Here is a 12,429-nt window from a genome sequence, read left to right on the forward strand (position 1 = left end):
CCCGGGCCGGGCCTCCTCACCGCCACCATGTCGGTAACCTAGTAACCCCCGGGGGCGGGCCGGGCCTCCTCACCGCCACCATGTCGGTATACTAGTAACCAAAGATCCTATAGCTGTGCTATAAGATCTTTTCTAGTAATCCCCCCCCCGGGCCGGGCCTCCTCACCGCCACTGTGTGGATGTGAAGCGGTGCTGGGACTGCGGCAGGAGGTCGGCGCCAGAGCAGCGGCCCAGGGTGGGGGTGGGACCCTGCACCAGGACTCAATTACCTTCGCTGCTCGAGTTGCAGCTTTGTGCTGCTTACAGTTGCGCGGATAATTTAAGAGTTACGCGGCACGGAAACAGGCCTTTCAGCCCAAGACAGACACACAACGCTGGAGTAACTCAGCGGACCAGGCGGCACTTTTTGTTTCTGGAGAAAAGGAGTAGGCGACGACCCGGGTCGAAACTCTTTTCAGCCAGTTTATACTGGCCATCATGAACCTAAATGAAAATTAGAAAACTGCAGATGTTGTATCTACCAATATTAATCCAATCTTGCACCGTTCGACCGGTGTTTTCCTTTAATCATCTAGATTAAATCTCCCTCCGGCAGCGAGGTCCATATTTCACCCATCCTCTGAACTTCCCCAAACCCCCTCTAAATCTCCTGCCCCATACATGTCCTGGTGTTATATACATAGATGCTGAGTGAAAAAGATCGGAAGGCGTCCGTCCGGCCTGTGTAAGATTTCAGATACGGATGGATGAGGCCAGGGAGGTTTTTTTTAATTCAAACCCTGTGTTGGCCATTGTAGGTGAAATACAGGGGAGTTGAATGAACCAGTTAGTAACAATGTTACAAAATTTTGAGATTTTAAAAATCAAGTCTGCAATTTATCCCATCAGATAAAGCATAAACATAAGTTTAATTTGACACCTAATTCACTTTCATATCTCAAGCATTTAAAAAGTTATGGCCATTTTCATACTGGGAAATGAGCATCTTGTTCCCTATTGATTTTCTATGGACATAACAAAAAAGCTGTGATCGTGAAAAGCCCATAACTTTCTTAAAAATTAAGAGAACTGAATGAAATTTTCAGTTATCATAGATTGAAGCATTCTGAAACAAATATAAAATAATCTTACTTGGATGACCTGAAATTAAAGCATATAATTAGTTAGTTACCTAATTGTAGCTAATTTCAGACTTCAATTACTAGATCTAAACATCTATCCATTTCTTAATAAATGATTAACATTTTTAAATAGCCTAAATGTCCAAATAATATTCACAAATAATTCACAATAAAACATGATTTTTAAATCTCATTTACATTAATTTATAGACCAAATGGAAGGAATTTAGTGTTCAATTACTGTAAATAAATGCCCATTTAAATCAGCTTTCTAGTGGGATCCTGTGAACGCGATGGTTTAGAACGTTCACATTGCGGTAGATTTGTGCCTCAAATGCCGAGAAAAATACTGCGGGATATAATGGGCCCAAAATGAGCTGCTCGCAATATTAAACTTTGTATAAAGGGATCTTTAGAAGCCCTTTTTAATGTAAAAATATACAGCCTACCTTCAGTTATTTGCTTTATGAGACCCTGCGGTTGCTGGTGGTCGCGGGTTTAGAGATTGATTTTTAAACTACTATAACTATTATACGAGGCCTTTAAAACTAATAATAGCTTTTGCGACGGGGTCTTCCAGCGATCTTTCGTTAATAATGAACTAGGCTGAACATCTTCGATTTGAACAGCCTAGAGAAAATCGCGTTTTAAACCCACCCCCTCTAAACGGCACCAAAATCGCGCACACCCGCAGCGACAGATTTTCAGCGACGCTTCAGGTACGCTTTGCAACATACCTACAGTTAGCGTTCAGGCATCAGTGATTTGGATACGTTAGATTATTCAAATATATGCAAGGTAGTCGCCCCAAGTATCCTGGCCAATATTAATCCTCACTGAACGTTATCAAAGAGGAAAACTCAAATCTGGAGCCTTATTGCGCAATCTCTTGAGAGCTTTGACTTGTTTACTTAAAACGACACAAGAAGGTCACGTGGCACTTCGGTAGAGTTGCTGCCTTAGAGCGAATGTACGTTCTCCCCGTGACCTGCGTGGGTTTTATCCGAGATCTTCGGTTTCCTCCCATACTCCAAAAACGTACAGGTTTGTAGGTTAATTGGCTTAGTAAATGTAAAAATTCCCTAGTAGGATAGTGTTAATGTGCGGGGATCGCTGGTCGGCGCGGACTTGGTGGATGGAAGGGCCTGTTTCCGCGCTGTATCTCTAAACTTAAAAAAGGGGGTGATTCAGCTTAAAATGCAACTTATGCAGAGCAAAGACCAGCCCCTTTCCCCATTGCTTTTTTCCCCACAACTTTTTCATGCATATGAATTTCCCTTTGATCCTGCCCTCCAGTGCCAGATTTAGACGAAGAGAGGCCCTTGGTTATTCCACTTGTGAGGCCCCTCCCAATCCCCCACCCCCACGACTAGAGGAAGATGGAAGAGTGTTTTAAATAATTTGAGTAAAGCCAAGGATGATGACGGGTGTTTAAAATTCCGCAATTTGCAATTCCTTCTCTAAAGGTCATAAATGTTATTGTTAAATACCGTAGTGATTGGAAAAAAAAAAGCATAAATGTTAAAATTAACACTGAAAAACTTTTGCTATAACAGAACTTTGTAAACATTTTGTGGATGTCACCTATTCCGCTCTATGGTCTTTGCTTTCGTCTGTCTGTCCGCACATTCGCTCGCTCTTGATGCCGGCGCTTCTCCCCTCAGACTCAGCCAAACAAACACACACCCACACAGCATATCCGGCAGATCGGTGCGGGCCGAGACCAGGAGCAGGGGGAAGGATGACATCATACGGGTCATGGCAGCTATCGAAAAAGTCGACCCAAAATATCACCTAGTCTTTTCTCCAGAGATGCTGCCTGATCCGCTGATTTACTCCAGCCTTTTGTGTCTGTCTTCGGTTTAAACCAGCATCTGCAGTTCCTCCCTGTACAAGGTGTGTGGTGTGTTTGTGTGTATTAGCGTGTGTCCAGTCAGATTTGGCTTCCAGTCAGATTAACAATCACGCAAGTTTCCACACACACACTTACTTCAACAAATAGCGACCAAGGCAGTGCTGACAGTGATGGGAGAAATTGATGAGGGTTTACTGCATTTAAAAAGAAAATTAAAAAACACATTTTGAAACACACAAACTGTTCCCCCACAACGTGAGAGGCATAACTGAAGTCGGGTAGGGTTTACTGAAATGGCGGAAGTTGCGCTCCGGTGCGTACTACACCTTAGTCCATTGGATTTCGCAGGAATCATCTTACTCCGCTCTAAGATCTTTGGTTTGCTGTTATATTTTAAAAAAACGTGAGCATAAAAATGTTATTGCCTGGGAAGTGTTAATAAGATGACCATGACTACCTGACAGTGACAGTATGACACTTTTAGATCCTACTGTACGTTGTCATTAAACAGCTGGTTTTAAAATACACTTGACCAAGTGCAGACCCATTGGGTCTGTTCCCGCAACGCGCGGTTGCAATGGAGTGTGGCCTGGCGTCATTACGCAATGCCACGCGCTAGGCGTACACCGTCAAGACGCTGCGTACGCCCTCAATGCGCCTGCAGGCCGTCAGGCCGTTGATGCGCGGGATTTTCGGACAGTGCAAGCCCGCGGGGACGGCGAAAAGCAGGGGGGGCAGCTGATCTGTGCCTTCCGCCAGCGTGACAGAGCCGGGCCGTGGGTGGGGGGGGGTTGGAGTGGAGGAGAGAGGGGTGGGGAGGGTGACAGAGGTATGGGGGAGGGGGAGGGAGATGGGGGAGGGGAGGAGGGAGATGGGGGAGGGGAGGAGGGAGATGTGGTAGGGGAGGGAGGGGGAAGAGTGTGGAGGGAGGGGGAGAGTGGGAGGGGGGAGAGAAGTGGGGATGGAGGGGGAATGGTGGAAGAGGGGTAGGCGGAAGGGGTGGGGGAGGGAGAGGGGTGGGGTAAGGGAGAGAGAAGTGGAAGAGTGGGGAGGGAGGGGTAGGGGAAGTGGTGGAAGAGGGGTAGGGGGAACGGGGCAGGGGGAAAGAGGGAAGGGGGGTGGGGGAGGGAGGAGGAGTGGGAGAGGGAGGAGAGAGGGGTGGGGGCGGGGAGGAGGGAGGGGAGGGAGTTGGGGTAGAGGGGGAAGAGTGGGGATGGAGGTGGAAGGGGGTGGGGGACTGAAGGGGGGTGGGGGAGAGAGGGAAGGGGGGTGGGGGGAGGAGAGGTAGAGGGGCGAGGAGAGGAAGATAGAGAAGGGGAGGAGAGAGAGGGATGGGGGAGGGGAGAGAGGGATGGGGAGGGGGAGAGAGGTGTGGGGGGGAGATGGGGTAGGGGAGGGAGGGAGAAGAGTGTGGAGGGAGGGGGAGAGGGGTGGGGGAGAGGGGTGGGGGGAGAGAGGGGAAATAGTGGGGAGGGAGAGGGGGAGGGGTAGGGACAGTCCATCTGTTCCCCATTCCCTATCACCCCCAATCCTCTTTCTCTATTCCCACACACGTGATGACGCGCTTCAACACAGGCTGCGGGGGTGGGGGGGAGGGGCTGGGGCTGCTGCAAAGGCATATGTAAATTAATCCATTCTGATTGGACATCTGTGAGCATTGGGCATTGTGACATCACACGATGGAACGTTCACCAACATCTTATGGGTGAGAAGCTGTTTTCTTTTGAAATTTTGGGGGGGGGGGGGGTGAAGGATTTTATTTAAAAATGTGTACATTAAACACGACGAAATTTAATCAGGAGTGGATACTTAGAATGAAAAGTGAAATCTCTACCGAAATGGAAAAAATCTCGGCGATTCTGCGTCTGGTGTTGGCGTAGCAACGAATCAAAGGCTGGCAGCCATAAGTCAGGCAGACACACACACACACACACTTTTATATTATAGATAGATAGATATTAAGAAATAAAGAAACTACAATCATTAAATACACTAAGACTAAAAAAGTTTTTTTTTAGCCTTCCTCATTGCAAAATCATCCAGAAGTTCATCAAAATTTGTTTGTCTAAGTTTGTCACTCTCAATGCACAGAATACTCAGTGCAGACAACCTCTCTTGAGACATTGGGGCACTTGATTCACTTTTAATTATTTTGAGTCTTGAAAAAGACCTCAGCAGTTAGTGACCATTAAGCTAAGAAACAGCCGCAAGATTGCTTCCACATTAAGGAATTCCATCTGAATTTTTTCCTTGTATATAATTGGTAAAGGTCTGTATGAGAGAGCGAGAGAGAGTGCTCTTCTGTAGGCCTATGGCTTTGTCTCACGTACAAGTGAAAGTACAAAAGTTCATCAGTAAGTTTCAGGTCAACATCTTCTGGGTATGCTTCCATCAACAGTTCAACACCTTGCTGAATTTCTTGCTTAAATGCAGTCTGATTAGCAAGAAAGGAAAACATTTGTGCAACATCACTGTACACAGTAGTTCTTCTTAAATTGGTTTCAAGTGCATCTAGTATAGGAATAAAGGATTTTATCCTAAACTTATTTCTTGAAGAGAGTTTATCTAAAGCATCAGGACCAGGTGCACTTCCATAATTTCCTTGCCGTTTCCTTACTCTTTGTCTCCTTGTGACAGTTTTGTAGTTAACATTTGGCAAGGTGGCCTTTGCTTGTTGCTCAAGCTCATCAAAATCTTTAATTTTGCTTTAAAAATCCTAAAGTGAACTGTACAAACTTGCACAAGTACTCAATAACAGTTTTGATTTCTGAATGGCTTTGTTGATCTTGTGAAAATGACCTAGCACACGGGTCCAAAAATGCAGCATAAACACAAATTCCAGTTCTTCCATTTTCTGTAAAATATTGTTAGCATGAAGCCTGGTATCACTCTTCACATTAACATCAGAGAACAAATGACTGAGGGGATCAGTGGTAGCACTGTAACTTTCCAAAATAGCTTCTGTAGCTTTTGCATGTGCGCCCCACCTAGTGTCAGACAAATGTTTAGGCATTTTTGACTGAGGTTGCAAAAATGATTTTAGAACTACCCATTTCTTTGTGGAGGATGAAAAAAAGGTATAAATTTCATTGATAATTCCAAAACAGTTCACTGCATCAAGGCAGCAATCAACAGCCGAACAGCCCACCAAATTTAATGAGTGGCAAGCGCATGGAATAAATCTTGCAAATGTGTTTTTATCAATGATTTTTGGCTGCATACCCTTGTACCCACCAGCCATGTTGGCAGCATTGTCATAAGACTGCCCTTGGCATTTTCTAAAGTCAATTTCAAACTCAGTAGTGAGATAGTTAAACACTAAATCAGCCATGCTTTCTTCTGAGTGGTCTTTTAGCTTAGGAAAAGTTAAAAATCTCTCACTTGGTAAACCGTCTTCAGGTGATACATATCTGATAATTAAAGTCAACTGATCAGTATGTGAAATGTCAGGGGTGGGATCCACTGACAAGCTGAAATATCCAGCCTTTTTTCAAGTCAGCCAGAATTGCATTCTTAACTTTTTTTGCCATGAGTTGAATCATTTCCTCAAATACAGTTTTTGACAAATAAGAGGGATTTCCTGATCCAGTTTCCATACCGATTGATATGAGCCAGTAAAAATTGATCAAATTTTGCCACTAGCTCTAAAAGACCAAGATAATTGCTGTTATTTGGTGATCCAAATTGTTCATTGTCTCCTCTGAATGGTAAGCCCCATTCTGCAAGAGTGCATATTACAGCGATAATTCTCGCCATGACATGCCGCCAGTACTGTTATGCTTTTATTTGTTCCTCTAGCTTTGAAGTTAACATTTGCCCTCGCTTTCTTGCTAAGTAGGCATTCCTGTGCTTCTCTGAGTTTTCATGTTTCAATAAGACAGGGGTTTTGCCAATCATCAAACCCTTCAGAAGCTAAAGATGTAGCAGAAGATGCAATGTTTGGAAAGAGTTTACAAACAAAGCAATATATCCGGCCTTTTGAGGGAGAATACACAAGCCACTCACAGCTATATGTTTCTCCATTGACTTTTGTTAAATAAAAAAGAGCTTTTGTGCAAAACCCAGACTGCTTTTTATACACTCGCTTGGAATTTGAAAATGGTCCACAACGATGCTGAACTTGAGAGGGGCCCTTTTCTACCCAATAGGATACGTCCTCATGTGATAATTCTGTCCACAAACCAACGTCTGTTACAGTAGATCTATGTTTGGCATCATCTATAGCTGGGTCTGGAATACCTTGGACTTGGCCTGCCTTACCAGGTGTGAGCTGAAAATTCTGACTATCCACATTATTTTCTTGTCGCTCTTTAGCCTCTCCCTGTCCATTAAGTGACTCCTGAATTGGTTTTATGTTTTCATTTTGAGCCAGCTTCATGGCTGCTTTCCATTTTCAGCTTGCTGTTCCATGTCCTGCTTTGCTGTTTCTGTTTCAGGGAGGTTTTATTTTGGTTGAATGCTATTAGTTGGCTGGATAGCTCCACCACATTGATTTCCTTGTGTTAGTATCAATGTATCTGCTTCACCGCTGGCACCTGTTGCCTCTGTTGCCTCTGCCAGTGGCTGATCCAAGAAAGCAGTGATTTGTCTTAACTTCTTTACTATATCATTTTCAAGTCTCTTTCTCTTGCGCTTGCTAGCACCACTTTCAAATCTTTTACTCATGCTCAGATTAGAATCTGAAAATAAAAAGTAAAATTAATCTTCAACAGATATTAGAAAGGAAAACATGAAGGGGCGTTCTCACAAAATGAGATCCACTTGAGTGAAGATTTTTTTTTCTGGATAATATTTGGGAAATATTTCATAAACAATTGTTCCTTATTGACAATTATATTGAAAAATCTGAATCAAATCTGCTTCCAAAAACTGTTTACATAACGAGTATGCTTTTTCCTATCGTTATCAAAGATGCTACAAATAAGCTTAGTTTTATTACTAACCCGACAGTGGCAGCCACAGCACTACGCAATAGGTTTCGAGCAACGATTATCAGCTCTACCCCTAGCATTGCTCCTTGCCAACTTGCTAGTTCAAATATCTTTGCACTTTTCTACTTACCCCTGAGTTTTGACTTTTGAAGCCTGCAAGTATCCAAAGATGTTCCCCGCCATTGCTGCTTACTGGAGCACGTGTGAAAGTTTGCCGGACCCCGGTGCCACCAGATTGACACTGGTGTGCAGCCGAGCATGGCCAATGAGATAAGGGGCTGGAAAGCTGCGCCTTTAAAAAAATTATTTATTGCCAGTGCTAGTGTCGAGTTATCGGCTTAAAACACTATTATTCTGAAATGGAGGGCAAGGAAAATTACTGAAGGGTTGTTTAGAGACTACAGTGCGTTGTGACAGCATATGTAAGAAAGGCCTATGTTAGTGTCAAAAATATTATACACCTTGGCCGGAAGTCCCCTAGATTTTGAGGCCCTAGGCTTCAGCCAACCAAGCCTGTAGGTAAATCTGGCACTGCTGCCCCCAAGGGACAATTTCCATTAGCCACCAGCTCGTCTTTAGGAAGTGAGAAGCAGCTAGAACATTAAGTGTAAACCCACACGGTCACAGTGTGAATGGGCAAACTCCATACAGACAGCAGGTAAGGCAAGGATTGAAACGGAGAACTTAACTAACTGCAGTCCCACCTGTTTAAAAAATAAATTTAAATAAATGATGGCAATGGATATCTAATGCTTATCTTTATGTCCCTGTTCGGTTGAAAGGAAATAGTAAAAATCGGAAAGAGCCATGGTTTTCAAGGGAAATTGGACACGGTTCGGAAAAAGAGGGAGATCTACAATAATTATAGGCAGCATGGAGTAAATGAGGTGCTTGAGGAGTATAGAGAATGTAAAAAGAATCTTAAGAAATAAATTAGAAAAGCTAAAAGAAGATATGAGGTTGCTTTGGCAAGCAAGGTGAAAGTAAACCCAAAGGGTTTCTACAGCTATATTAATAGCAAAAGGATAACGAGGGATAAAATTGGTCCATTAGAGAGTCAGAGTGGACAGCTATCTGCAGAGCCAAAAGAGATGGGGGAGATATTAAACAATTTCTTTTCTTCGGTATTCACCAAGGAGAAGGATATTGAATTATGTGAGGTAAGGGAAACAAGTAGAGTAGCTATGGAAACTATGAGATTCAAAGAAGAGGAAGTACTGACACTTTTGAGAAATATAAAAGTGCATAAGTCTCCAGGTCCGGACAGGATATTCCCTAGGACATTGAGGGAAGTTAGTGTAGAAATAGCAGGGGCTATGACAGAAATATTTCAAATGTCATTAGAAACGGGAATAGTGCCGGAGGATTGGCGTACTGCGCATGTTGTTCCATTGTTTAAAAAATTGATGAGGGTAAAGCAGTGGATGTTGTATATATGGACTTCAGTAAGGCCTTTGACAAGGTTCCTCATGGAAGGTTGGTTAAGAAGGTTCAATGGTTGGGTATTAATGGTGGAGTAGCAAGATGGATTCAACAGTGGCTGAATGGGAGATGCCAGAGAGTAATGGTGGATGGTTGTTTGTCAGGTTGGAGGCCAGTGACTAGTGGGGTGCCACAGGGATCTGTGTTGGGTCCACTGTTGTTTGTCATGTACATCAATGATCTGGATGATGGTGTGGTAAATTGGATTAGTAAGTATGCAGATGATACTAAGATAGGCGGGGTTGTGGATAATGAAGTAGATTTTCAAAGTCTACAGAGAGATTTATGCCAGTTGGAAGAGTGGACTGAAAGATGGCAGATGGAGTTTAATGCTGATAAGTGTGAGGTGCTACATCTTGGCAGGACAAATCAAAATAGGACGTACATGGTAAATGGTAGGGAATTGAAGAATGCAGGTGAACAGAGGGATCTGGGAATAACTGTGCACAGTTCCCTGAAAGTGGAATCTCATGTAGATAGGGTGGTAAAGAAAGCTTTTGGTGTGCTGGCCTTTATAAATCAGAGCCTTGAGTATAGAAGTTGGGATGTAATGTTAAAATTGTACAAGGCATTGGTGAGGCCAATTCTGGAGTATGGGGTACAATTTTGGTCGCCTAATTATAGGAAGGATGTCAACAAAATAGAGAGAGTACAGAGGAGATTTACTAGAATGTTGCCTGGGTTTCAGCAACTAAGTTACAGAGAAAGGTTGAACAAGTTAGGGCTTTATTCTTTGGAGCGCAGAAGGTTAAGGGGGGACTTGATAGAGGTCTTTAAAATGATGAGAGGGATAGACAGAGTTGACGTGGATAAGCTTTTCCCACTGAGAGTAGGGAAGATTCAAACAAGGGGACATGACTTGAGAATTAAGGGACAGAAGTTTAGGGGTAACATGAGGGGGAACTTCTTTACTCAGAGAGTGGTGGCTGTGTGGAATGAGCTTCCAGGGAAGGTGGTGGAAGCAGGTTCGTTTTTATCATTTAAAAATAAATTGGATAGTTATATGGACGGGAAAGGAATGGAGGGTTATGGTCTGAGCGCAGGTATATGGGACTAGGGGAGAATACGTGTTCGGCACGGACTAGAAGGGTCGAGATGGCCTGTTTCCGTGCTGTAATTGTTATATGGTTAACCCAAATTTACAAATTTTTTATTTTGGTACAAATTCAACAGTTAAATAGCAAAGGTAGAAATATGGCTTAAAACTTTAATCCAATTTCCAAAATGTGTACATTAAAACATATTAAAGCAGAGTGGTAAGAGTCATTGCAAGTGTCAAAAATAAACACACTCAATCTGGTTCTAGTTAGAAAATAGTTTGGACAGGACAAGTAAATTAGACAGAGTTGAAATGCTACAAAATAAACTAAAAACAGTTGTTTAAGGAAAGAGATGCTGGAACCCTTAAAATAGGAATGGATCAAGTAATGAGATGCTAAGGCAAATTATATTTTCTCACATAAAACATTTGCAGTGTTAGATGCTGATGAACACTGAAGATATACTTTCTTGTCAGCAGCTTTATGCTTGATAAAACTAATGAGTCTTAAGAGCAGTTTATATAATTTTCATTGTCAAACATTATGATGATTGAAGACTTGGAATGTGTACCAAATAAAGTAGATTTCTGTAGCTGACATAAATGATGAGCTGAATGGCCTATGTCATTATGAAATATGACATAGGGTGTTGGTGGCAGATTCAATCGTCGCTTACAAAAGTGCTAAGAAAGATTGCACAGGGAAATGATGAAAGAGAAAGAGAATCAGAGTTATTGTAAAGATCTAATCAGTTGGAAGATCTCAATGGATTGAGTGCTCTCCTATGCTGACTCTGAATCACTTCTTGATGGTAGGAGTATAATGGATGCAAATTATCTTTGTTTATTTTCAGATGTCTCCATAGAACAATGTTGGTGATGGAAACAGAGTGCAGCGATGCAAGAATTTACACCATGGCATAAAACTGCTAGACTTGGTTATTGAGTTTATATTCCAAACTACCCCCAAATTAGTCTGTCCCAGATTTGATCTGAAACTAATGCAGTGGCTGAAGGCTTCTCAGACTAATGTACCAAACTGATCAAATTCAATTACAACATGGATCTGTATTCGAGAAACAAGGAACTGCAGTTAAGACACAAAGTACTGGAGTAACACAGTGGATCAGGAGAACATGGTTGGGTAACGTTTCTGGTCAGGACCCTTCTTCAGACTTTATTTCTACAAGGAACCGCAGATGTTGGTTTACGAAAAAAGACACTAAGTAAGTCAGTAGGCTAGACAACATCTCTGGAACACATGATATGTGATGTTTCCGATTGGTACCCTTCTTCAGATTGATTGTGAGGTGGATGGGTGAAGGCTGAAAGGGAGGAGCAGGGCAAAGCCAGAGAAGTGAAAGGTGGATACAGGTGAGGGGGGGTTTATGAGAGGCAGATGGTTGAACAAAGGCCAGCAATGAAAATACAAAAGTTGTTATGTTTTCTATCTATTACAGTAGTTCCCTTTCCAATCTTTGAAAAATTCAAAGCTGTATTAAGCTGTTGTCTAATAGTGAAAAAGAAGACCAAAAAATGAAATTATAAAATTATTTTAATACAATACCAGCTGCTAAATAACTCAAAGCCTCTCTGGAATGTCAATCTAAATTGCCTACTATGTAAGGATGAGTCCATACCAAACACATTTATAATGGAATATAATGGAATATAAAGCTTTGTGATACAAATAATATTCAATATCTGGTTTATTTACCCTAATTCAAACAGTATTTTTCTTTTTACAATACTAAATTATTCACAAATATTTCAGTGTAAATTTAACTATGAAAAATAATGAGAATTATGAGCTATTCACAAACTGTGTAGAAGAATATATAAAAATCATTTCTTACCACATTCTGATTGGAATTGAACAAGGTAATGAAAGGGTATATGAACGTGGCAATTGGCATCTCTCATTGACCAGGTGTAGAAGAGGTTCGTGGCTATTAGCAAAGAGAGATTTAGACAGATTTAGCTCTTGTCTGGGAATGTGTT

This window comes from Amblyraja radiata, chromosome 2, assembly GCF_010909765.2.
Source record: "Amblyraja radiata isolate CabotCenter1 chromosome 2, sAmbRad1.1.pri, whole genome shotgun sequence".
NCBI lineage: Eukaryota > Metazoa > Chordata > Chondrichthyes > Rajiformes > Rajidae > Amblyraja > Amblyraja radiata.